The sequence below is a fragment of the Triticum dicoccoides genome, chromosome 1B, assembly GCF_002162155.2.
Source record: "Triticum dicoccoides isolate Atlit2015 ecotype Zavitan chromosome 1B, WEW_v2.0, whole genome shotgun sequence".
Taxonomy (NCBI): Eukaryota; Viridiplantae; Streptophyta; class Magnoliopsida; order Poales; family Poaceae; genus Triticum; species Triticum dicoccoides.
In genome coordinates, this window is record NC_041381.1 from 29096602 (window position 1) to 29123465 (window position 26864).

General features: G+C 46.2%; 1 pseudogene; it reads right to left on the minus strand.

Annotated features, from left to right (window-relative positions):
• Window positions 1-1929: 1929 nt before the first annotated feature.
• LOC119350044 lies at window positions 1930-26864 on the minus strand (annotated as a pseudogene).

Consider the following 26864-nt stretch of genomic DNA (forward strand, 5'->3'; position numbering starts at 1 on the left):
ATGTTTTGAACAGAATTCTAATTACTTATTTATTTTCTTTTATGATAATTATTTTTGCTTTTAATGTTTTAAACAGAATTCTAATTACTTATTTATTTTCTTTTATGATAATTCTTTTTGCTATTAAAGTTTGTAACAATATTCTAATTACTTATTTATTTTCTTTTATGATAATTCTTTTTTTCTTTTAATGTTTTGAACAGAATTCTAATTACTTATTTATTTTCTTTTATGATAATTCTTTTTGCTATTAAAGTTTGTAACAAAATTCTATATAATTTTAGTTTCAATAATACTACAGGTTTATAAAAGCTTTTTAGTTGATTCCTTCAGTACCAGTTCTAAGGTTGTTACAAAGGCATTTTATTTGGTACAGGTTTTAAGGCGACCTTTTAGTACCGGTTCGTGGCATGAACCGGTAAAAGAGTTTTTTAGTTGATTCTTTCTGCAGCTGTTTTTTAGTCCCACCTCGCCAAGCGAGAGGCACTCGCAGCGGTTTATAAGCCCTGAGTGTAGAGACGATGAAGGGAGAAGCGCAGTGCTCACCTGCATGTTGGCCTGAAGATAAGCAACATGCAGATGAGCATTGCGCCTCTCTTTCATTTTGGCATGGTATATATAGGCATATCATTGGTCCCGGTTGGTGGCTTGAATAGTTAAAATTTAAATTCTTTGAAATTTGTGTGAATCACAAGTTTGTGATTAACTTTACTAAAAAAATGAGCATAGATGCGCCTATAGAGAGAATTCAACCTAAATTCATAATAAATTTCTATGAACTTCAGAGAAATTCAGTATGAATTTAGGTCAAATTCCCTGTATAAGGGCATATATTTTCACTTTGAGAGGAGCTCAACAAGGCAGAGAGGGAGGGGCTTATAAACCAGTGTGAGCGCCCTTCGGTTGGCGAGGTGGGACTAAACTCTGACCGCAACGAGGACCAACCCTTTAGTCCCGGTTGGTGGCATGAACTGGGACTAAAGGGCAGCCTTTCGTCCCGGTTCAAGCCACCAACCGGGACTAAAGGTGGTGTGCCAGGAGCGAGGCCCATTGGTCCCGATTCGTTCCACCAACCGGGACCAAAAGGTCCAGACGAACCGGGACCAATGGCCCACGTGGCCCGACCGGCCCCCGGGGTTCACGAACCGGGTCCAATGCCCCCATGGGTCCCGGTTCTGGACTGAACCGGGACTAATGGGCTGGCCCGGCCTGGACCATTGCCCCCTTTTCTACTAGTGGAAGGCTGAAATATTCTCATTTGTTTGTGCCAGAAAAATGGGAATGTGTGCTTGGGCATCCTTGATGGGTCGGCCGCTAAACTGAATTTGAACATAATCGGAGGTACAAAGTCTAGACACACATTACCCGGTGTCTGTAATCAGGATGCATTGCATCTTTGTGATTTGATCTTTCTGTTTTGTAGACATCACAATGCAGGATCAGTTGGTAATTTATGACAATGAGAAAGGGCAGCTAGGTTGGGTCCGTGGATCATGCAGTAGGGGCACAAATACTATCATATCTTCATTGACATGGTATTTGCTTGCACACCAACTATTAGCCCATCCATCCAAAAGCTGGATGTACCATTATTGATGAAACCGGGCCAACCAAGGGAAGTTACAGCCAGCGGACTCATCGCTCGAGTTAAAAAAAAGGAACATGTTCGGCCATCGAATCGGGCAAATACGCAAGTTCTCACCATTTTTCAGATCAAGAACAGAGAGGCCACATAATCATCACCGATATGATACATGTGTTTATTAGCTTGTATCACAACGCATATATTTCACAGAACCCTAGTGGAATAAGCAGACCAGATTCATGTGAACCTCCGTTATCTACATATTTCGCATACATGCATACAACATTATTATGATTCCGCAAGAAGGAAGTATCGGTGCTGTGCATGCTGGTTGGTTGTGTCGGTCAGTTGCCTCGCGGCGGGCTCGAGTTGCCATCTTCCGCCACCGCCCTGGGTTGCAGTCGCTGGCCTTCTGCGAGGGGTGGGGCAGGTTTCCTGTTCATCACATTGGAACCCTCCGACTTTACAGAGAGCAGACGTCGTGTGGTGGTGGTGGATGCCGCTGAAGGCACCTTGGGATATGATGCGATGTGCTTCTGGTTTGCTTCCACATGATCGGGCCTCGGCTGCCGCCGCTGAGCAGGGTGCATGCCAATGTCATCATCCATCTGTGAATGGTATTTCCGTTGAGAATCATGACAAGAAATCACAACAGGTAGCCATGCATGCATGAGACCGAAAAAGAAAGTACACGAAACGATCTCGTGCTTACCATGCCGCCATACATGCTGACTTGCAGTGCTCTGGCAGAGTAGCTGCCAGGCTGGTCTCTGATGTCAGCCAGGCTTGGGTTTCCAGGCCCTCTGGACCTCTTGAAGCTGTCAGGCCACCTCAGCAAACCGAAAAGTGCTCTTTGCTCTGCGTGCGTGGCAGTCCGAGGGACGGGGGCAGCAGCGATCCACTTCTTTGCAGATCGGCTTCCGCCTCCGGCCTCCCTAGCTCAAATAAGATGACCCTTGAGTCATCACATACTTTAGAAAAATATATCGCTGATCGATCCATGAAAATGTACAGTGCTACCTGAAGTCTGAAGGCCAAATGAGTTCAGATCAGTGTTTGATGGCAGCAGCACGGCTGGAGCCGTGATAGAATGTAGGTTCTTTGTCTTCAGAAACCCTTCTAGTAAGATGCCTACATAATTATGCCCGAGTTCAATGTCTTCCCCCAGAATGTAGATATTCGTACTAGATCTTTCAGAAATGAGAACCCTCATCTCACGCATTGCCATCTTCTCAAATATCTGAGGGAGAAAAATCCTCGCAATAACAAGAGCGCTCTCCTGTAATTCCCACACAAGAATGATTAAGGGCTATCAGATAGTATAAATTATGTGAAAAAGGTAAGACTGATACACCACACATAGTGGAGCACTTACTGGTGGGTTAGTCCCACATTGGAAGTTCAACGTTAATAATAATACTTGATAGCGATTTGGTGAAGACAAGCATAAGTCCAAGCAAGTTGTGATGGTTTTGTGAGTTCATACATGTTCGAGCTGCCGCTCGAGGCTTACAAAGTGAATATTGTGCATGGCATCGCAGGAAATGTGTAAGATTCGCACACAAGTAGGCAGCATTATGAGAGGATACCTGCCACATGAAATCCTCAATAGAAGGATCCGACTGGCGCAATTGCTCTATTGTATCAGCTTCAACGAAGAAACAATGCACCACCGACTCTGTAATGATGTCACAAATGTAAGGCTTTCCAGTTAATGCCTCATACAGACCCAAAGTGCTCCCATGTGACAAAATTGGATCCAATGAATGCCTGGCGCTAAATCTCCGACTTGTCCACTGTCAAAAAAGAAGGCAAAGGGGGTGTATATATTCATTATTGAACCAGACAGGGTGGGAAAATATATATACTTCAACCAAAATGTAATGAAGTGGTCTGGAGGCGCAAACATGCCTTTACTATTCCAGTCGAAACAAGCCATATACCAGTCGGCCTTGAGCCTTCTCCGTAAAGAATTGTTCCGTGTCCTTTTATTGTTTCCTTTGTATTACTTAACAACGGATCACGAAGAGCAGCAGGCAGTGCGCCGACTAAAGGATGAGTGTTTAAAAGTTCCCTAACTCTTGGCATTTTCACCAGCGGCGGGTTCCTCTTATGCTTCTTCAAGTCTCTCTGCCAAGTGAATCAACTTACCAGAGTTACTATATTGAGATTAATTTACTTTCACTTCGCGGCAAGACATCAAACCAATATATTCTAACTACCTGCAGAGCATCATCGAGATGGACCATTTCCTTCTCCTCGAGCAACCCAGTCTTCCCGAGGTCTTGTATATACTCGCTCAAGTGTGTCAATACTGCATATGTTACTTGTCGAGTCTTTAATGCACGAAGTACCTTCAAAGTGTGGAAACAGCTTCAGAATCTAGATAACAGTGCCCCGCCAAAAAGGAGAAAGTGATAAGAGAATCTAGGTAGCACCATAACAGTGAACTATCAGGATCACCAGGGTATGATTTTCAATCAATATTGGCATCCCTTAGTTTATTCATGTAGTGAAGTTTTTCTTCATTATCAACAATTGTTTGAATTAAAAATGAAGTATTCTGAAGCCTGATAGACCTAGGCCCATTGTACAACATCAGTTCCAGAAGATTTTTGCACCCAAAAATATGACAATTCCTCAAAGAGTATTAACAAATCCCTCCATTCCAAACTATACATCAAACCATTTACAGCCACTCAGTGCAAGAACATGTGTGTCTGAAAGATGAACTACTCCCATTATTTTCTAGAACATGGACCTAAGTGTGCATTATTTTGTATTAGAAAAAGGCGCCAAGATTGTGAAGGTATTGCAGCCAAACAAAGAGAAAGAACAAAAGACAAAAAAAAAGGGGGAAAAAATTAAAATAATGTTATATGTAACGAAGATTGAAGGCCAAGAAAAGAATCCCTAAACATAACTGTACTACCCTACAGATCAGGGAGCTGGTCAGGGGGGCACGCATGAAGCCAAACTAGTGCATTTTAGTTCAGAGAAATGTGCTTTCTACTCAATTTTTGCAGAGAAATTTGCTAGCTGAATGAATTTATCAAGATTTCGCGAGCTTAATGAGTCCATATTAATTTTGGTCAAATCAACCTGAGGGAATGTAACCCGAACATCTTCCAGGAACTTTTTAGCTTCTTCCCCCGCAGCAGTACTTTCATCGATGACAATTTTTGCAATCTCACTATCACCTGAAGAAGAAAAATTATCAAGAAAAATAAAACTGGTGAGGTGGATTACGGTCTTTAATCTACAGTATCCACAAAACAGTGTAAAAGGGGACTTCAGGCAGGCTTTTCATAGTAACTGCAAAATAAAGTAAAGTCACTCAGGTTCAACCTTAATAAGTTCAAAACATTTGGACAATCATGTCTTGCTATATCAGGTATTTTGCGATGAAGGGTATATCACAACATCAGTACCTCACCAGTTTGAGCACTAAATGACATAACTTGTTGATTTTGCAGGTACGTAAACCCTGCTTAAGATCAGTACCACTTTCTTTTCCCACTTATGAACTACATCAATGGACACCTACACCAAGAATATTCTCGCATTCTCACACATAGAATATTTCGTATAGGTACCAACTACTGGGATAAAAAATCTTCTGTACATTTCTCAAGACTTTATAGGCCTAACGAATGGCATCAAACTAGCATATACATTTAAAGAGTGGCATAGATATTACCAAGAAAATCATGTAGTTGTCTCCTCGCAATCCTATGAGCACGGAGAAATGCCGCACTAATGTAACATCCCAACTCCAATCTTTCTACTGTGAAGTATGTGACAAGCCTTCGTGGCAACCTGCTCATCTGAAGGAACCTATAGTAACTTGGGAATTGAACATTGGACCGCAAACCCTTCCAATCGCATAATGGCTGGCTAGAAACAAGATCCATAGCTTCATCAACTGATCTCATTAAAATGTTTGCTGTAGATTGAGTTATTCGTCCCTCTTCAAGCATTCCCCAATATGCAGCTTGCACACCTGTCAAAAATATTTAGTCAATAAACTTTTTACGCTAATAGTGTTTGCTCCCTCCATTTCACCATTATTGGCCTCAGAACGATCTGTTGCAAAATCTTTTATCCATCGAGTAAATAAGCGTGCAGTTATTGGAATATTTTCCATTCTCTGCCCTACTTAAACACACTCAGCATGCATAGACATATCTGATGAACTTTCTTTCAGATTTAGTGCTTCAAACATGTGATATTGCATACCATTCAAAAGCCGCACGCGAGTATCCTTCAAATGCATGGTATGTACGTGATCATCCCTGTCTGGAACATCATGGGGATGTGCTTGTTCATCTTCCAAGTTATTCAAACATGTGATATACTTCTTCACTGTAATCCAATCAGCAGGCCCAAGTTCCTCGTCATCCCTGAGATCACCAAAAGCCTCCAGTGCCTTGTTTAGCATTTCATATCGTGTGTACTTCAATACACGGAGCTACAGTTGCAGGAAATCAGATTAGAACTTGGAGCACAAAGAGAACATAACTATGCTACTTCATATTCATCAATCATATATAACACAAAATCAGATTAGACCCAAAGTGGTCGGACCCTTCCCTGGACCCTGCGCAAGCGGGAGCTACATGCACCAGGTTGCCCTTTTTTTTTCTGATTGCAGATATCAATCACAGCAAATTTATGGACCCTTCAAGTATTTTTTAAAGAAGAGGTTTAACTACAAGGGTTCAAGGGGGTTCAACCAAAAGAGAGAATATTATTTCTTCTCTAGTAATTTAACATGTAAAGTTCACAAATGGAGGCTAGATATCCAATGTAAACTTCAGGACAATAATCAACACATCCTAAGAAGGGTAGCATCTTTGTGTTGACATGTGTTTGACCCCTGTGGAGCGGACCAAATCTTGTGGGTTTATTTCGTGGGGACAAAAGACCTGTGTATCATGTTGTTTTCTTAATACTTTGCCAGGCGTGCTAGTACTTTTAGCTTAGCCTCACTATTTGTGTAAGCAATCAATTCACCACTATATGCTTGAGCTCATAGATATTGGAACAAAATATTTGCAGAATTTAACACCGGTTCACTCATTATTTGAGCCAATTCACTCAATAACCTTTTCAACTAGCTCAAAAGGTTAGTGAAGCATGCAACTGTACAGTTAAGCAACACCTTTAATCCCAAGATACAGAATCACAGATCGTAATTTGTAAAGCTAACCTTCGTTGCTGATAATTTTCCCAGACAAGCAGGCGCAACAAAAATTGTGTGGTAGACCCATTCAAAATTAATGTCAGAAACACGATGCCACCAGTGAAGAACACAAACTGCAAAAGATTTATAAGATCAGCGAAGCTCAAAGTAAATATTTCATAGTGTTAAGCTTGATGTGCTAGCCAACGCAACCAAAAGTCTGAACTGATGGAAAGGGCTAGGCAATCCACATATACACTTTAAAACATAGTTTCTAGGAAAAAGGAAAGCGCATACCATTGTTCCGACTTCTGGTTTCAGATAAGGTTGAACTGAATCACTAGCACGCTGGTAAAAGTATTTCAGTAAAGATCTCAGAAATATATATGGTAGATTATTACTTTTGAAAAATGATGTACACCAATATGCACATAATGGTAACAAGAGATGAGTGAGGGTCGATGGCATTGGTGCAGGAAAATAACTTACTTTAACAGACAGAGAGAGTGATAGGGCAACAGCCCCTCGCAGCCCTGACCAAACAAGAACGGCAGCTTCTTTGACATCCATACCATACCCAAACTGGTGCAACAATGGATATAAAACACTGATAACCACAGCCCGTGATACTAGCACAAACGCATAGAGCAGAAGAAGGAACGCCCATGATGTGCCTAACATAGCATAAGATAAGAAAATTATTAGCCCAACACAAAGATGGGTTAGAATCAAGCTCGTAATATAGTGGGAGAATATATCAGGTGTGCCCACGCTTTAGGTGCAACTATGTTCTCAACCTCCCAAAAAAAGTATGGAAATATTCAGATCCAAAAAGAAGTCACTGTTGATAAAATACTGAATCTATTTTTTTCTATACACTGAGAAAAAAAGATTCTCCCATCAAATAAAAGTTACAAGTATTTGCAGAAGAATATGTCTTCTTTGCTTCTGTGCAGGACATTAAATTGTACCATTGCAGAAGAACTTGCCCCTTTGATAAGCGGAAGTCTAGTATTAAATATTATCATGACATCGACACATTACCCAGATGGGCAATACCCAAAGCCTAAATGGTAAAAGCATAACCTGATTGACTTTACGTGACTACTTTTACTTTTTAAAAGAACCTTTAGATTCTTACCTGCTAGTGTTCTCGAGTAAGAAAGTTCTACTTTACGGTTTTGTCCATGCTTAAATCAAATAAATGGAGGTTTGATGGAGTCAATACATTCCACCGACTTTATATTCCCGTCGGTGCAGAAGCTCAACAACGTGCACATTACTTCAAGGCTCAAACTCCAAATATATGTGGTTTTATGTTTTATTATATTTTTTCAATATCATGATTCATGATCAGTGGTGAAACAACTTCATACATAACAGACGAAAACAAACATAAAGATTGTGAAAGACTAGTAGCAATGATTACATAGTGCTTTTTTTTTTGGTAAATGAAGAGGAAAAAGATAAATGAAGATTCATACCATGCCTCTCAAAATGAAAATTATCTTGCAGTACACCATCTGCAATAACAACGCCACTGAAGGGAGTTCAGATGTATGAAACATTATAACAATATCCATATTTGAAACATTATTCATACCAAACAAAAGCAAGCATGGTCTAGTTTAGTCAGGGAAAAACAGAAATATCAGGAATTATTTTTTGCGACATGTAGAAATAGTCAAAGTTGTTCATACCTCAGAATGAAAATAAGCGTGTTTGCGATGTAAGCAACCATTTCCCTGAATACAAGCAAAATCAGCATTCGTACATAAAATTCACATATCTAAAAAAATGTAGAAAGAAAACCTAGCATGAACTGGAGACTTGATGTGTGGTGTAACACCCCAGATGTAACATGTCCCAATTTGGCAATATATCAACTTGACCTCATCCAATTCTTGTGGGTTTTATCATGTTTGGCCTCATCTTGATCGGACCGAGTTCTTCCCCATGGGGTTGTGGAGTTCTTTTTGTCCAGAAGAAGGGTGGCACGGACCGACTTTGCGTCGATTACCGTCCATTGAACAAGAAGACAATCAAGAACAAGTACCCACTTCCCAACATCAATGAGCTTTTCGAGCAACTCAAAGGGGCTAAAGTCTTCTCCAAGCTTGACCTTCGTATGGGTTATCATCGGATTCGCATTCGTGAAGAAGATATTCCCAAGACAGCATTCAGAACAAGCTATGGTTCTTATGAATATACAGTCATGTCTTTCGGCCTTGTCAATGCTCCTCCAACATTCTCTCGCATGATGAACTTTATCTTCAACCCCTACACCAATGAATTTGTTCTGGTGTATCTCGATGATATTTTGGTCTTCTCCAAGAATAAGAAGGATCATGCCAAACATTTGCGATTGGTGCTTGACAAGCTCAGAGAGCATCAATTCTATGCGAAGTTTTCCAAATGTGAGTTCTGGCTTGATGAAGTTCTTTATCTTGGTCACATCATCTCTGCCAAGGGAATTGCTGTTAATCCGGCGAAGGTTTCTGCAGTTGTGAATTGGGAACCTCCTCAGAATGTCAAACAGCTCCGCAGTTTTCTCGGTCTTGCAAGCTATTGCCGAAGATTCGTTCAGAACTTCTCTAAGATTGCAAAGCCTCTTTCCAACCTCCTCCAGAAGCATGTCAAGTATGTCTGGACGCCTGAGTGCGACGTCGCTTTCAACACCCTCAAAGAGAAGCTAGTCACAGCTCATGTTTTGACTCCTCCTGATGAATCCAAACCATTCGAAGTATTCTGTGATGCTTCCCTTCAAGGTCTCGGTGCTGTGTTGATGCAAGAGAAGAAAGTTGTGGCCTATACCTCTCGTCAGTTGAAGCCCAACGAAAAGAACTACCCCACTCACGATCTTGAGTTGGCGGCAGTTGTCCATGCATTGATAACATGGAGACATCTCTTATTGGGAAGGCAAGTGGACATTTTCACCGATCACAAGAGCCTCAAGTATATCTTCACTCAACCCAACCTTAACCTCAGGCAAACTCGATGGGTCGAAATGATTCAGGAGTACAATCCGAGTATCGAATATACTCCTGGCAAGGCGAATGTGATTGCAGATGCTCTGAGCAAAAAGGCTTATTGCAACAGTCTAATTCTCAAGCCGTTTCAACCGGATCTTTGTGAGGCTTTTCGCAAGCTGAATCTTCAAGTTGTTTCTCAAGGCTTTCTTTCCAACCTCATAGTCTCTCCTACTTTGGAAGATCAAATTCGTGAGGCACAACTCCTGGATACCATGGTGAAGAAGGTGAAACGTGGTATTGACAAGGGCATTCCCAAATACAAGTGCTATCGCTTGGATGACAAAGATACTCTTTTCTTCGAGGATCGAATTGTGGTTCCAAAAGGTGATCTGAGAAAAGTCATCATGAATGAGGCACACAATTCCCTCCTATCCATTCATCCTGAAAGTACAAAGATGTACCATGACCTCAAGCAGTCATATTGGTGGACTCGAATGAAGCGAGAGATTGCTCAATTCGTGAATGAATGTGATGTCTGCAGAAGAGTGAAAGCAGAACACCAACGACCAGCTGGTCTCCTCCAACCTCTTGCTATTCCGGAATGGAAGTTTGACCATATCAAGATGGACTTCGTGACGGGTTTTCCCAAGTCCAAGCGTGGAAATGATGCTATCTTCGTTGTCATTGACGAGCTTACCAAAGTGGCTCATTTTCTTCCTATCAAAGAATCTATCACAGCAGCTCAGCTGGCAGAGCTATACACCTCCAGGATTGTCTCCTTGCACGGCATTCCACAATTGATATCTTTAGATCGTGGAAGCATTTTCACTTCTAAGTTCTGGGACTCCTTCCAGACGGCCATGGGCACCAACATTCGTTTCAGCACAGCTTTCCATCCTCAAAAAAGTGGCCAAGTCGAGCGAGTCAATCAAATCCTTGAAGATATGCTCAGGGCTTGTGTCATCTCTTTCGGTATGAAGTGGGAAGATTGTCTTCCATATGCCGAGTTCTCCTACAACAACAGCTTCCAAGCGAGTTCGGGCAAGGCCCCATTCGAAATTCTCTATGGCAGAAAGTGCCGTACTCCTCTCAACTGGTCTGAGACAGGTGAACGCCAACTTCTTGGCAACGACTTGATCACAGAAGCCGAAGAAATGTGCAAAGTCATTCGTGAGAATCTCAAAGCCGCGCAATCGCGACAGAAGAGTTACTATGATAGCAAGCACCGTGACTTGGTTTTTGAAATCGAAGACCATGTCTACCTCCGCGTCTCTCCAATGAAAGGCACTCGTCGCTTCGGTATCAAAGGGAAGCTTGCCCCTAGATACATGGGTCCTTTCAAGATCATCGGCAAAAGAGGCGACCTCGCCTATCAACTTGAGCTTCCATCCAACTTTGCAAACGTGCACGATGTGTTTCACGTGTCACAGCTTCGCAAGTGCTTCAAGACTCCTGAGCGCACTATCAACTTCGAAGAGATCGACCTCCAAGAAGATTTTTCTTATCATGAGCACCCCGTTGCTATTCTTGAAGAAACCGAGCGCAAGACTCGCAACAAGTCAATCAAATTCCTGAAAGTGAAGTGGTCACACCATTCTGACCGAGAAGCCACCTGGGAGCGTGAGGATCACCTCCGTTCCGAATATCCGGAGTTCTTTCAGTCCTAGATCTCGGGACGAGATCCTCTTGTAGTGGAGGAGAGTTGTAACACCCCAGATGTAACATGTCCCAATTTGGCAATATATCAACTTGACCTCATCCAATTCTTGTGGGTTTTATCATGTTTGGCCTCATCTTGTTTGGTTGTGTGGTTTTATTCTTTTCATTGTCATTTCCTTTTAGCCATTTTGCATTTGTGCCTCTTGTCATTTTAGATTCATCCTCATCATATAGTGCATTTTCATCTCATGCCATCTCATGTTGCATTTTGTCATTCATGTTGTTGCCATGAGCATCATGGGCATGACCTTGTCCCCCCCCTTTTTCAACCATGGCACCATCACTTCTCCTCCTTCCTTCTCCTTCCTTCTCTTATCAAGTGCTATTTTATCCTTCTCTATTAATGTTCATCTTCTCCCTGTAAATCTTGCTCCTTGCCCTAAACCTCTCTTCCAAAGATATCCTTATTTGAAGTTGTTTTGGTCAGGTTCAAAAATGACACAAGTTTGAAAATATTTCAAACTTGTCTTATTTTTCTACCTCTAAAAATTCCCAATGCAATTTATTAAAATAGTGGATAATTCCAGGAGTTGGAGAGTATTTTCTTTATGCTCTAACTCCTCTCCCTTTTTCCTGAGATTTTCTGTTTCTATTTCTGTTTATGTAATTAGAAATGAAACAGCAGCAGCAGCAGCCAGCGCAGTAGCCCCCCCCCCCCCTGGGCCTCGGCCTCCCAGGCCGGCCCAGCTAGCGCCCCGCGCAGCCAGCCAGCCTAGCCAGCGCGCCAGCCAGCCCGCTCGCGCCCTCGTCTTTTCTCACCCACGCAAGCGCGCACCCCCGCTAGACCCTCGACACGTGGTAAGATTGGCCCCGCTAGTCAGCGCCTCCCCTGTTTCCCGCACCCACCTTTTCCCTCTCCTCTCGCCGTCGCCATGGGGACTGCGAGCACGAGCGCGCGTGAGCTCGCACCGCTCGCCCTAGCCCTTATAAGCCCCGGCTTCCGTGTCCCTCGCGTCGCCTAGGGTTTCCCTCGTCCGCCGCCGCCGTTTCCAGGTGAGTTTAGCCACCAGATCTGCCGCTTCCGCCCCGTCCCGAGCGCACCTGAGAGCGAGCCTCGTCGCCGGCGTGCTCTCCGGCCACTCCCAACCTTGTCGAGCGTGTCCTTCGTCTTCCTCGTTGTCGTCTCCTTCCATGATGTCGACTACGGTGCCCGGACGACGAGTTCATCGACGTCCCCTGCTTCCTCCTTCCTCTCGGTCAGAAAACGCGCCAAGGTTCAGAGCTCGTCCGCGTCGCCGCAGGCTCGTCTCCGTCATCGTCTTCTTTTCCTAGGGTAAGGAGGTATACCCAACTTCCTCCCTGCTCCTTCCTGTCGTCAATAGATCACCGTAGGCGCTGCTTCGATTCAATCTTTCCCGTACTCTCGGTGCTCCGGCGATCTCTGTAGTTTTAGTTGCGCATGTTTTGTTGCTGCACGTGCACACGCTCTCTCCCCTGTTCCCACGTGCTCGCGCTCGCTCGCTCGCCGCGCCTGTAGCCCCGCTTGCTTCTGCACCCTGCGCGCGCACCCGGCTTTTCCCTGCGACGCCGTAGCTGCCGCTGCCGTTCGCCGTAGACGCCATGGCCCCGAGTCGAGCAACTGCTCGAACTCGAGCGCCCCTGCATCCCCTCGTAGTTGCACGCGTCCATACCCCCCTTTCCGCACGGCCGCCGGAGGCCCCGTGCCCGCTGGATTGCCGCCGTTTCCCTCGCCGGCGCCGTCGTCCACTCTGTTTGCAACAGAGTTGCGCGACCTGGTGCCTATCTAAAAGGGGCCGAAGCCCTTCCCCTGTCAGTAGCGCCCGCCTAGCCCAGTGGTTGCAGTAGCAGAGCCACACACCGGAAACCCGGGTTCGATCCCCCGCGGCTGCATATCCCCCCCCCCTTTTTATCCATTTCTTGCACTGTGCGTATGACAGGGTGGCCCCACCTGTCATACTCTCTTAGCCTGTGTGTTTTTTAAATTTTATTATTTGTTTTATTTTGATTCCCAGCGAATATTTCAATTCTGGCATATGGAATCTGTCCTTTTCGGGCAAGTCCAATTCTGGACGTTTCCAAATATGGAAAGTGCCATTTCTGTCAATTACCATTTTAGGCAGGTTTTATCTTTGTGCATTTGTGATGATTTTTCTACAGCAACCCTAACATATTATATATGTTTTTGGGGTAGAAAAATCCCACCAATCCATTGGTGGCATTAGTTTCTGCATTTGAGCAAGTTCATAATCATGCCATCTCACTTCTTGTTGTTGTTTGGTCTCTTATGTGCTTGTTCATGCAAATATGCTAGTTGTTTGTTTTGCACTTGAGTAGCTACATTGTCATGCCTACTTCATACTAGTACTTGTTCCATGCCATGCCATGCCTGGTAGTGAGTTAATCAAACCTGTAGAGATGCCATGATGAATCTGTTTCTGCTATGCATCTTGTTCATATGTTTGGGTGCTATAGCTTATTCATACTTTGCATACAAGTGGCCATGTTGCTGTTTGCATCATATTTTGTCTTGCTTGTCTTTTGCAAACCGTGTACCCGAATCCGGTGATCCTTATATCGATTTCAACCGAAATCATCTCATCTTTCCAGCGGCATACTTGGTTTGCCAAGTTGATGCCTTGTTCATCATCTTTCCTTCTGAAGCACACATACGTTTTGCATATCACCTCTCGCATATCATGACATGTTTTGCATCATGATGCCTGGGCATTGCACCGTGATTTATTGTGGTTCTTTGCTTGTGTTCTTGCTTTGGATAGAGCCGGGAGACGAGTACGTGAACGAGGAACCTGTTGAGTACGCTAACGAGGATCCAGCCTTCGACAACTCTGAGAACCTTGCAGGCAAGATGATCATACCTTCGATATCACTTCTATCTTTGCTTGCTAGTACTCGCTCTTTCGCTATGTTAGCCCTGCCTGCCTTTGTTACCATGCCTAACTATTGCCATGTCAACCCTCTAACCAACCTGTCCTAGCAACCGTTGTTTGGCTATGTCACCGCTTTTGCTCAGCCCCTCTTATAGCGTTCTTAGTTGCAGGTGAAGATGAAGTTTGTTCCTGGTCGGAACATGGATATTTTGGGATATCACTATATCTCATGTTTAAATTAATGCACCTTATATACTTGGTAAAGGATGGAAGGCTCGGCCTTATGCCTGGTGACTTGTTCCACTCTTGCCGCCTTAGTTTCCGTGATACCGGTGTTATGTTCCTTGAGTTTGCGTTTCTTACACGGTTGGGTGATTTATGGGACCCCCTTAACAGTTCGCTTTGAATAAAACTCCTCCAGCAAGGCCCAAACTTGGTTTTACCATTTGCCACCTAAGCCCTTTTCCCTTGGGTTTTCGCGAGCCCAAGGGTCATCTTTATTTACCCCCCCCCCCGGGCCAGTGCTCCTTCGAGTGTTGGTCCAACCTGAGCGATGTCCGGCGTCCCCTGGGCAACCAGGATCTATACCAACCCGACGTCTTGCTCATCCGTTGTGCCCTGAGAACGAGATATGCGCAGCTCCTATCGGGATTTGTCGGCGCATCGGGTGGCTTGCTGGTCTTGTTTTACCATTGTTGAAATGTTTTGCGAACCGGGATTCTGAGACTGACCGGGTCTTCCCGGGAGAAGGTCTATTCCTTCGTTGACCGTGAGAGCTTGTGATGGGCTGAGTTGGGACACCCCTGCAGGGTATATAATCTTTCGAAAGCCGTGCCCGCGGTTATGAGGCAGATGGGAATTTGTTAATGCCCGGTTGTAGATAACTTGACACTTGACCTCTTTAAAATGCATCAACCGCGTGTGTAGCCGTGATGGTCTCTTCTCGGCGGAGTCCGGGAAGTGAACAGGGTTTGTGTCATGCTTGACGTAAGTAGTTTCAGGATCACTTCTTGATCGCTTCTAGCTTCTCGACCGATGCGTTGCTTCTCTTCTCGCTCTCATTTGCGTATGTTAGCCACCATATACGCTTAGTGCTTGCCGCAGCTCCACCATATTACACCTTTCCTACCTATGAGCTTAAATAGTCTTGATCTCGCGGGTGTGAGATTGCTGAGTCCTCGTGACTCACAGATTCTACCAAAACAGATGCAGGTGCCGAGGATACTGGCGCAGATGGCGCAACTGAGTTGAAGTGGGAATTTGATGAGGCCCTTGGTCGTTACTATGTATCGTTTCCAGATGATCAGTAATGGAGCCCAGTCGGGGCGATCGGGGATCTAGCATGTGGGGTTGTCTTCTTTTCATTTGAACTTGACCGTAGTCGGTCTATGAGTGTATTTGAATGATGTATGATCTTAATTATGTATTGTGTGAAGTGGCGATTGTAAGCCAACTCTCTTTATCCCAGTCTTGTTCATTACATGGGATTGTGTGAAGATGACCCTTCTTGCGACAAAACTACTATGCGGTTATGCCTCTAAGTCGTGCTTCGACACGTGGGAGATATAGCCGCATCGTGGGTGTTACATGTGGCTCATCAGGTAGAGTACACATTATTTAACAGGGTTTTGCACTTAGGCACTCGTAGATTTTTCTCATTACAAAGACACTCGAACAGTATCAATAATTTCATTATATGATGGTGTAAATGAGAATTCATAGTAATGCCTAATTACGGTGAACAGAAGGATCACAATCTACATTCTATAACAATGCCCTGGAGATTAATACCATGTCCCTACGAAAGAAATAGACATTGTTTTAGGGTATAATTTTTTCATGAAACTTATTTGGGTATTTAGAGACTCCGATATAAGCTGTGATTGCCATTTCAGGGCATTGATGATGAACTTACATGGTCATTAACTAATATTTATACGAATCCGGAGTTTAGCAACAGGTAGACAACCAACTGGCTGGTACAAACTTGGCAATTGGTTAAATGTAAATGTATTCCTTCATGGAATTGATGGGTTATATGAGGAACAGAAACAGAGAATAAACTAATATATTTGACTAGGAGTACTAAGGTTGATCATATGCTGAGGATTTTGATCTTTCCTGACAATAAAAAGTGACATTATTGCTTGACCATACCAGAAATGATGTAAACTTTGCTGGCTGTCACCCTTGAAAGCAGTTTTTGCAAAAGCAGCATAGAACCTGCCGACATGACAGTTAATATTGTAGGGAAGACAACAAAGGATATGCAAATACGAATGTGAAGACTAGTTTTACTAACATCCCCAAGGTCATGACGGCCAAAACACCAGAGACCTCCAATTGATCTTGTGCCTGATATGAACAATATTAGTATAGAAAAACACTAGGGGACTGATCAGTATCACATCTTAAATGATTCTCCCTCCGTTCCATAATTCTTGTCATGGTTTTAGCTCAAAATTTTGAGCTATAAAACCACGACAAGAATTATGGAACGGAGGGAGTAAGTCTATATTCAGACTTATAGCTGCAATTTGTCTTGCAGCAGATATGAGAGAAAAAAACAAGTCATGCACAAGCAACAACAGGCTCCAATCATGAATAAACAAAATTGACAGAACTTCATTTTTATGGTGGACAGTCAATAGGTTCAAAGGCTGGAAAGAAAGTAAAATAATCGGACAAGTTTAAAAATAGCAATTGAACCATTTCTTGGTACATCAAAAATCTGGAATCCTGTTCCTACAGATGTTTACAAGACTAAATGAATGTTCTTTCTCACGACATACATTAAGTTAGCCCACCAAACATCCCCCAAGTTAGTTGAAGTAAGAATCAGAAGTACAATTGGTAACAGAATTTTGATTCCAACATGAATCCTCTAATATACCCTAAAAAACGTAATGTTTGTTTAAACCAAATAACTATATCTTACGAAATTCATGATGCTCTGTCCAGTTCTGTGACTTCAAAATCATGTAGGGAACAGCATCCTAATGTGCATATCTAGAAGACTATAAGCCACTTCAGTTTTTACTAGTAAAACAGCATCCTAATGTTGCAAGCGAAAATCGCGGGGGCGATCAGGAAACCTGTTTGAGTTGTCAAGGAAATGAGAGGCGATCGCGGGGGCGCTCGTGAGGGCGTTCAGGGTTCAACGGCGGAGCCGCCGGCCTGCGCAGGCGATCGGCGGCGGGTGGGGGGCAGATACTGGGCGTTGGCGACTGATGACGAGGAGGACGCAGAAGACGATGGGGCGGAACCGCCGGTGGAGTCGCCGCCGTCACCTTCACCTTCCGATCTGATCTGCGAGTTCTTTCATTCCGGGTACTCCGAAGAGGAAGTGGCAACTACGGTGGATCGGGTTGTACCTCCGGAGGATCTGGCTCGTGCGGGGCTGCAGGCCGGCGACAAGGTCGAGATAATTCGTCGAATAGTTCATCGGAAGACGTCGGCTTCGGCGCTTCGGCCATGGAAAGGTCCAATACCCAAGGTTAGTTTGCCGAAACTTACGGTTTTTGATTTGATTCGTCCGGAAGAATGGGTTACGGTAAAACGGAAGAAGAAGATGCGGAGTTCGCCCCGGGGTTCGAGATCACCGGCGCCGGCAGTGGCAGCTGCGACGGCCGCGATTCAAACCTCGAGAGCGGCAGCGCTCGCTCGGCTGCTGCGTGCGGCTGGGCCGGAGCGTTCGGTTGCGACCGATGTGGGCGTTGGGCCAGATCAACATGGGTATGCGGCCCATGTTAGTTCTGAAGCCCATACCGGTTTTTCTATCGAGCCATGCACGTTCAATCATAGAGACTCGATCGCTCCTACGCCGTCAGTGGAAGGCGCTAGGGTTCGAAGGTCGGGGCGTCGTGGCTATCCTGTCTGCGGTGCTCGCCGAGCCAGGAGGATTCCACCGTTGCACGCGATGGCTGGCCGGGGGAATGCGCCTCCGCCCGCGGCAAGCGGTGTGGCAGGTCGGGGAGGAGCTGCTCCGCCGGTTCAGGGGTCTGGTCGTGGAGTCCCTCCGATCGGGCTTCGGCCGCCTGCGCCGGTCGGGGGCGCTGCTGGGCGTGGTGGTGCGCCCCCGCCGCAGCACAACTGCAGTGCTCCGCCTCCTCCTTTACGGCAGCCGGGAGGCAACCAAGTCCCCTCGATCCAGGGAGCCCGGGTCTCGGCGACGTTGCCGACGACGGCGGGTCGGGGCGGACTAAGGCCTGTGGCGCCGGTTCACCGGGGTGAGCATCGGCCCCCCCTTCCGGTGGCCACTTCATCGGTGACTGCTGCGGTGGGTTCGACCGGGACCGGACCCGCGGCGCCGGGGATAGATGCGGCCGGCCTTGCGGGAGGATCAACCGAGTCTGGGAGTGTGCATCATGGTGGTCAGCAGCGGGCGTCACCGCATCATCTGGCCGTTCCACATGCGCAAAACAGGATTGGGCAGACTCAGGCTCAGGGCGGGCAGGTTAACAACATTGGGGGTAAAAATGCTCCTCCACGAGGCAAGTGGGGTGATGACGGTTATGACGCATATGGTGTCGGTCAACATCGAGGTTCTTCTTCCACGGGAGGAGGCCGTGGGTTTGCATGGCAGAGCGACGGGTCGGCTGAGAGACCGTTTCTAGGCCCAGCTGGAGGCTTTGTTGAGGGGGCGTCAGGCCCGGATCACAGACAGAGAGGAGGGTTTCGCGGATACCGTGGCCGTGGTGGAGGCCGAGGGAGGTTTCGCCGGCCGCCTCCACCCAGGGTGGCTGACACTGCCGATGCGGTCATGGATACGGACCATGTTGCCCCGGAGTTACCATCCCAGGCTATGGAGGTGGTTAATGCTCTTGCTGTTGTTGATGTTCCTGGGACTGCAAAAGACACCGAGGCGGCTGACCGGGCTGAGGTAGAGCGGGCATCCAAGTATGCTCGTAAAAAAGAGAGGTTGCTCTGTTACCGGTGCGGTGAGAAAGGTCATTTCATTGCGGAATGTGTGGCCCAACTTTGTGACTCCTGTGGCAAGCCGGCTCATGCGTCGGGAGAGTGTCCTTTTTTGAGGGAGCAGACTCCAGCTCTTACAGTCTACGGCGTGTACTGTGCTGAGCTTATGTTTTTTGAGTCAACAGCTGCGAGGGAGATTCCAGTTGATGCTCAGAGTCTCACTACTGGTTTAGTGAAGGTCACCCAGGGAGATGTCTCACAGGCTCAGATTGTGCAGAGACTGCAGCAGCTGGCTCCGGGTGATTTTCAGTGGGACCTTGTTTTTGTTGAGGAGAGAGTGTTCAGAGTTGAGTTCCCTTCAGTTGAGGACTTGCAGCGATTGCTGAGCTTTGGGATGTGTAAGGTGCCAGGCTCTACTGGTATTTTAGAGTTTCATGAATGGAAGAAAGTTGAGCCTAAGGGGAAGCCGCTTACTCAGCTGTGGCTGCGTTTTTCTAGAGCGCCTTCTGAGGCTATGGCTGATGTTCGTGTGGTGGCTAGTTTGGGGACTTTGGTTGGTAAGACGGAGAAGGTTGATATGGCGTTCACTCGAGCACAAGGGGTGGCCAGACTGCGAGTCAGTATTTTGGACATAGAGTATGTTCCGGATGTCGTCAATTGGACATATAGGGGAGAGGTATTTCCCCTTGACATAGAGTTTGAGGATGCGGAACTGTTTGCTGTGGTGGCCGTGGGTACTGATGTGGACATGCACGAAGGGGGAGGAGATGCTGCTGGATCGGGGGGACCGACTGAGGAGGCTGGACAGGAGTCCAACGGTTCGGGACCTATAGCTCAGGAGCCTGGGAACGGATCCGGAGTGGAGCCGTCTCACACTTCATCCACGCCTCATAACTCTTTGCGGTTTGGGTCCTTTCAGTCGTCGTCAGCCCCTCCTCGCCTGTGGAGTGATCGGGTTGACTCTGATGAGGCTTTTGAGCATTAGCTCCCGGTCTTGGACTTTGGACCGGCTCTTCGGCGTATGGATGGCGCTCGAGCGATGGTTGGGCGCGCGGTGGAGTCTCAGGGGTCGCCGGTGCTCCCAGGGCCGTCGGTGCCATCGAGCGGCCGGCAGGAGCTCGGCTTGGCTCTTTCTCCGAGGGGAGGGGTGTCGGGGCAGGCGGCCACGACTACCTCTCCTCCTACCTTGTCACAGGTGTCGACCCCTGTGGCGCCTGGGGTCGGTGCTGGTGATCCATCTCTGGGGCGGGTGGCCCTGGATGATTGCCTCTCGGGAGCTCTGCGGGTGGCGAGCCAGCCGGAGGCGATGGCCAGTGGGCTGGGGCGGGTGGCCCTGGATCCTCTTGCCTCGGCGGCGGCCGAGACGGTAGTGCTCTCGTCTGCAGGAGTGAGAGCTGGGGGGGGAGGGACTAGGGCAGGCGGCTCTGGCGCATCTCCCTTCTGGCTTCTCCCCCGACCTTCGGAGGTCTCCCCCCATCCGGTCCCCTCCGACTGCCATTACTCGGGAGGAGGTAATTGCGTTCGGGGGGATCCCGGACCCGGCTTCTCAGGGGAGACGGATGAGCTCATGTATCCAGGACCTACCGGAGGTGGATGACATTCAGCAGCGGTGCGCTATGCGGGCGGCCAAGCTCCGGGATGTGGAGGCCACTACTGGTATGTCAGTTAATTTATCTAATTCCATTTTGCACTTTTCTAAGGACGAGATTATCAATAATGCCAACCAAGTAGGGGTATCGCTTGGGAATGATAATTCTGAAATTTCAAATTCTATTAATGATCTCTTAGACTTGGAAGCGGAACGAGCCTTAGAAACCATTAGAAACCTGGCGGCTGTAAGACCTATGAATGATGCGGAAATTGATGCATTGGGGGTACGGGTGCTTGACAATTTCTGTGCGGATCTTGTTCCTCCGTCTGCGGAGTCTGATGAAGAGGAAGTCGGTGTGGATGAAGTAGTAACTGCACAACCGGAGCCTGGTTATGAGGACCGGGTTGCGGGAAATAACACTCCTAAACGTAAGTGGAAGCGGAAGGTGTATCCCGCATCCGCGGTACGTAGGAGTGCTAGGATTCGTACTGCTAAAAAATTCCATGATGAGCTATGAAAGGAATCTTTTGGAATAGCAGAGGTCTTAAGGACTTGGCTAAACGTAGGTTTCTAGCGGAGGCATCTTTAGAGCACAGTTTGGACTTTATTGCGCTCTCTGAAACTGGTAGGGATAATTTTGCACCACAGTTTCTTAACACGTTGTCGGGAGGAGTGGAGTTCGACTGGCATTGTCTTCCTCCAAGAGGGAGGTCCGGTGGCATCTTGCTTGGTGTGAGATGTGACTCACTGGAAGTCCGGAGCGTTGTTATGGGTGACTTCGCGGTCAAATTTCGAGTCAGGTCTAAAGTTGATGGGTTTAACTGGGTCCTGGTGGCGGTCTATGGGGCCGCACAACCTGAGCTTAAACCGGAGTTTTTGGCAGACTTGGTTCGTATTTGCGGATCTGAACAACTCCCCATTTTGGTTGGGGGGGACTTCAACATCATTAGGAGGAGAGAGGAGAAGAATAATGATCACTTTGACGGCCGATGGCCTTTTATGTTTAACACCATCATTGAGAGCTTGGATCTGAGAGAGATCGAGCTTTCTGGTCGCCAATTCACCTGGGCTAACTCTTTACCCAATCCAACATATGAGAAGTTGGATCGGGTGCTAGCAAGTGCCGAATGGGAGCAGAAATTCCCTCTCGTCACGGTTCAGGCTCTCACGCGAGGGACTTCGGACCACACGCCTTTGTTCGTCGACTCCGGTGAACCAAGGCACGTGGGAAACAAAAATACCATCTCTTTCGAAACGGCGTGGTTTGAACGAGAAGGTTTCCTGGATCTCGTAGCTAGGGAGTGGGCTACGGATACTGGGGGAAGATCGTCCGTCGAGCGATGGCAGAATAAGATCAGGCATTTGAGGAGCTTTCTACGGGGATGGGCCAAACACCTAAGTGGAGTTTATAAGATTGAAAAGGATAGACTCCTACATCTTATACGATCCTTAGATGTTAAAGCTGAATCTACAATTCTGCAGTCTGCTGAATTGTCTTGTAAGCTTGATGCGGAGAAGAGGTTGAAGGAACTTCTCCGTGAAGAAGAGCTGAAGTGGGCGCTCAGAGCAAAGGTTCGCAAAGTAATCCAAGGGGATGCGAACACTCAATTCTTTCATCTTATTGCAAATGGCAAACATAGAAAGAAAAGAATTTTTCAGCTAGAGCAAGATGAAGGCACAATTGTGGGTCACGATAATCTGAAGATCTACATCACCGATTATTATAAGCAGTTATTTGGACCGCCGGAGGATAGCGCGGTGTCCCTCGATGAGTCCAGGACTGAGGATATGCCTCAACTAACTGCTTCTGATAATGCTACCTTGATTGCATCGTTTACGGAAAAGGAAGTTTTCGATGCCATTACCCAGATGGAGAACAATAAGGCTCCTGGGCCGGATGGGTTTCCGGCGGAGTTTTATAAAAAATGTTGGCATATTATCAAGGGGGATCTTTTACCCATGTTTCATGACCTTTTTGCTGGACGGCTTCATCTATTTCACCTGAATTTTGGAACCATAACCTTGCTACCAAAGAAGACAGATGCTCTGAGGATTGAGCAGTTCCGGCCTATTTGTCTTTTGAATGTTAGTTTCAAAATTTTTACCAAGGTTGGGACGAATAGACTCACACAGATTGCGCATTCTGTGGTGCAGCAATCCCAGACTGCTTTCATGCCAGATAGAAACATCCTAGAAGGGGTGGTGGTTTTGCATGAAACGCTCCATGAAATCCACTCAAAGAAACTCGATGGAGTCATTTTTAAAGTGGACTTTGAGAAAGCGTACGACAAAGTTAAGTGGCCTTTCCTGCAACAAGCTTTGCGTATGAAAGGGTTCGACGTGGGCTGGAGGAGCCAGATTGAATCGTTCACGCAGAAGGGTAGTGTTGGTATTAAAGTGAATGACGACATTGGTCATTATTTCCAGACACACAAGGGCTTGCGGCAAGGAGATCCGATGTCCCCTATTCTGTTCAACATAGTTATGGATATGTTGGCTGTTCTGTTAGGTAGGGCCAAGGAGGCAGGCCAAGTTGGAGGCTTGGTGCCTCATTTAGTTGATGGAGGTATCTCCATCCTGCAGTACGCTGATGATACTATTATCTTCATGGAGCATGACTTGGTAAAAGCGAGAAATATGAAACTATTGCTTTGTTTGTTTGAGAAATTGAGTGGGCTCAAAATTAACTTCCATAAAAGCGAGTTATTCTGCTTTGGTAGAGCCAAAGAGGAACAAGAATCCTATAAACAACTGTTTGGGTGTGGTTTGGGGGAGCTGCCATTCACATACCTAGGAATTCCTATACATCACCGTAGGCTTACGAACAATGAATGGAAGTGTATTGAAGATCAATTTGAGAAAAAGCTAAGCTGTTGGAAGGGTAAGCTCATGTCATATGGAGGCCGGTTAATTCTTATTAATTCGGTGCTGACAAGCATGCCCATGTTCCTTCTGTCTTTCTTTGAAGTACCGGTTGGGATAAGGAAAAGACTGGACTTCTATCGATCGCGTTTCTTTTGGCAGGGAGATGAGCTAAAAAGAAAATACCGGTTAGCGAAGTGGGATATCATTTGTAGGCCTAAAGACCAAGGGGGTATGGGGATTGAAAATCTCGAGGTCAAGAACCGATGCCTTCTTAGCAAGTGGTTATGGAAGTTATCTTCAGGAACTGAAGCCACTTAGGCACAAATCCTTCGTAATAAGTATCTTCAAACCAAAACTTTGTCTCAGGTCACGGGTAGACCGACTGATTCACCCTTTTGGAAAGGGCTAATGAAAGTTAAGCTTTCATTCTTTCAGAGGGCAAAGCATGTTGTTGGAAACGGTGCCAGCACGAGATTCTGGGAGGATTGTTGGCTCGGTGATACGCCCCTTGCAATCCAGTATCCGGCGTTGTATCGTGTTGTACAAAGGCGCGATGCTATGGTTACAACAGTTTTTCGTTCCATTCCGCTTAATATTCATTTTAGAAGATCGTTAGTGGGCAATCGTTGGGAACAGTGGCTGCATCTAGTTGGGAGACTCATGCAGGTCCAGCTTTCACAACAACCTGATAAACTGCGCTGGAACCTCACTAGGTCCGGGGAATTCACTGTTAAATCAATGTACGTTGCTGTTATTAATTCCAGCTCGATCCCGACCTCCAAGCATGTGTGGGATGTTAAAGTTCCTTTGAAGATTAAGGTGTTTATGTGGTTTCTCCATAAACAAGTTATCTTAACAAAGGATAATTTAACAAAGCGAAATTGGACAGGTCCTACTAGGTGTAGTTTCTGTGATCAGGGTGAAACCATTAAGCATCTATTCTTTGATTGCCCACTAGCTAGAATTCTTTGGACAACTGTTCAGGTGGCTTTCAATATTACTCCACCAAATTCGGTGAACATGATGTTTGGAGCTTGGCTTAACAGGGTAGAGCCCGGGTTAGCTAAGCATATTCGCGTGGGGGTGTGCGCCTTAGTGTGGGCGCTTTGGAATTGCAGAAATGATCTTGTTTTTAACAGAACAACAAACACTCATGTTTTGCAGGTTATCTTCAGAGCCACGGCACTTATCCGTTCCTGGTCGCTACTCACTCCGACGGAGGCCAGGGAGCGTTTGGTTACTGGTGCTATCCGATGGGAGACGGTAGCACGGGATATCTTCAGCCGGTTTGGATGGCGGTCATGTAATAGGATAGGCAATTAGTTTACCTGTCTTTTGTTCAGCCAACCGGTTGTGGTTTATCCTTTGTTGGGCTAGCTTATGTATCTAGCCTTTGGGCTCTGTGTGAGCCTTGTCGTTTGTTTTTTAGTTTGCTACTACTGAGACTTCGAGACCTTGTGGATGTTTTATTTTTAATAAGATGGCCGTATGCATCGTGCTGATGCAGAGGCCGGGGATCCCCCCTTTTCAAAAAAAAATTTGTTGCAAAAAGGGTGACTTGATAATCATTCTATGACTGGAACTACAAATTATTCCAGGCAGTTAACTATTTGATTATTCCAAAACAATGAGCAAATCATGTAACATAGACGAAAAGGAAGAAACAAACAGAAATATGAGAGCTTCGATATGTTTGTGGTCTGATTATCTTACAGTGAAGAAAGCGATGTAGCTGACGGCGAGAGTAAGTGAGATCTCTATGATAGTATCATTGAAAATAAAGCCCAGCCATACAACTGATGCAATTCCAAACGCGAGGCCGACAGCAACACTGGTTAAAGAAGATAGTGATTAGCATTAGTAGCATGGTTTTGCATCATCTATCTCAGGCTATCTCAGGCTTATAAGCTATTCACGCACACTCCAAGCGAAACTTGTGACAAGATCTTTATTATGGAGCCCGCATCAGAAGTTGTTCCGAGCACCATTCGATAGAATAACTGATAGACAACAATAGCAGTCATGTAGAATGCAAGGTCATTTATTCATCTGCGGGTCACAGTAGCACGCATACCCGTCGTTCATTAGCGAATCTCCTTCGATAATTGTGCTGAGCTTTTTGCTTGCTCCAAGGTCTTTTAGGAGCGCAACGACAGTGACGGGGTCGGTCGCGCTGAGCAGCCCGCTAAACAAGAAGGATGTTTTCCAGTTCCAGTCGTACGGAAAAGTAAACTGTGGCAAGTCAACAAGCCAGTATGAGAAGGTGAATTATTTTCCCAAATGTTACTCCCTCCGTCCGGGAATACTTGTCCTTGAAATGGTTGTATCTAGAGTTATTTTAGTTATAGATACATCCATTTTATCCATTTTTAGGACAAGTATTTTCGGACGGGGGGAGTAGGACGGCCCAGGTCCGGATCCGAGTAGCACAAGTACCTTGACAAGGCTGCCAAGCAAAAACGTTGACATGACCACACCTGGAACGGCAAGCAGCACCATCTGCGCCAAGCATTTGTGCAGACAGAACATTTTTCTTTAGTAGTATGAGAATTCAGAAGAGGAAAGAATAACAACAGATCCATCCAGACCCCCATAATACACTACATGGTATACTGAACGAGAAGCTGACTATGTTTCTGGATAATAAAAAATAGTTATATATTCAGTCAAACCTTAATCTGACAGACGGAAGAAGAAAAAAGAAACTGACTGTCTGTTCAGCTGAGTCAACCCTTAATCTGAGTGAGAGACAGAAAAAAGGACCGTTGTAGTACCTTGATTTGGTGCACTTCCATGGAGAAGGAGCTCTCGAAGAGCAGGGCGGGCAGGAAGACGGCCAGGAGGAGATCGGGATTAATGGCGGCCCATGCAAACGCAAACGCAACACGAACGGGAATCAGCACGAGGAGGAGGGTGCCGCGGAGGAGGTGGCGGGAGGCGATGCCCAGCACGAGGGACACCCCGAAGAAGAGCACCGCGTCGTCGGGTCCGGCCTCCGCCTCTGCCCCCTGGCCCCCCTGCTCCACCGTCGACGCTCGGCCGACGAGCAGGTAGGGAGAAAGAGAAACCTCCATGGACCAGCAGCTGCAGCAAGCAAGCAGGGGACGGAGGAGGAAGAAACGAGAAATCTTTGAGACGAAGCTCGCTCGCTCGCTCGCTCGCTCAGTCAGTGCGCGCCTCT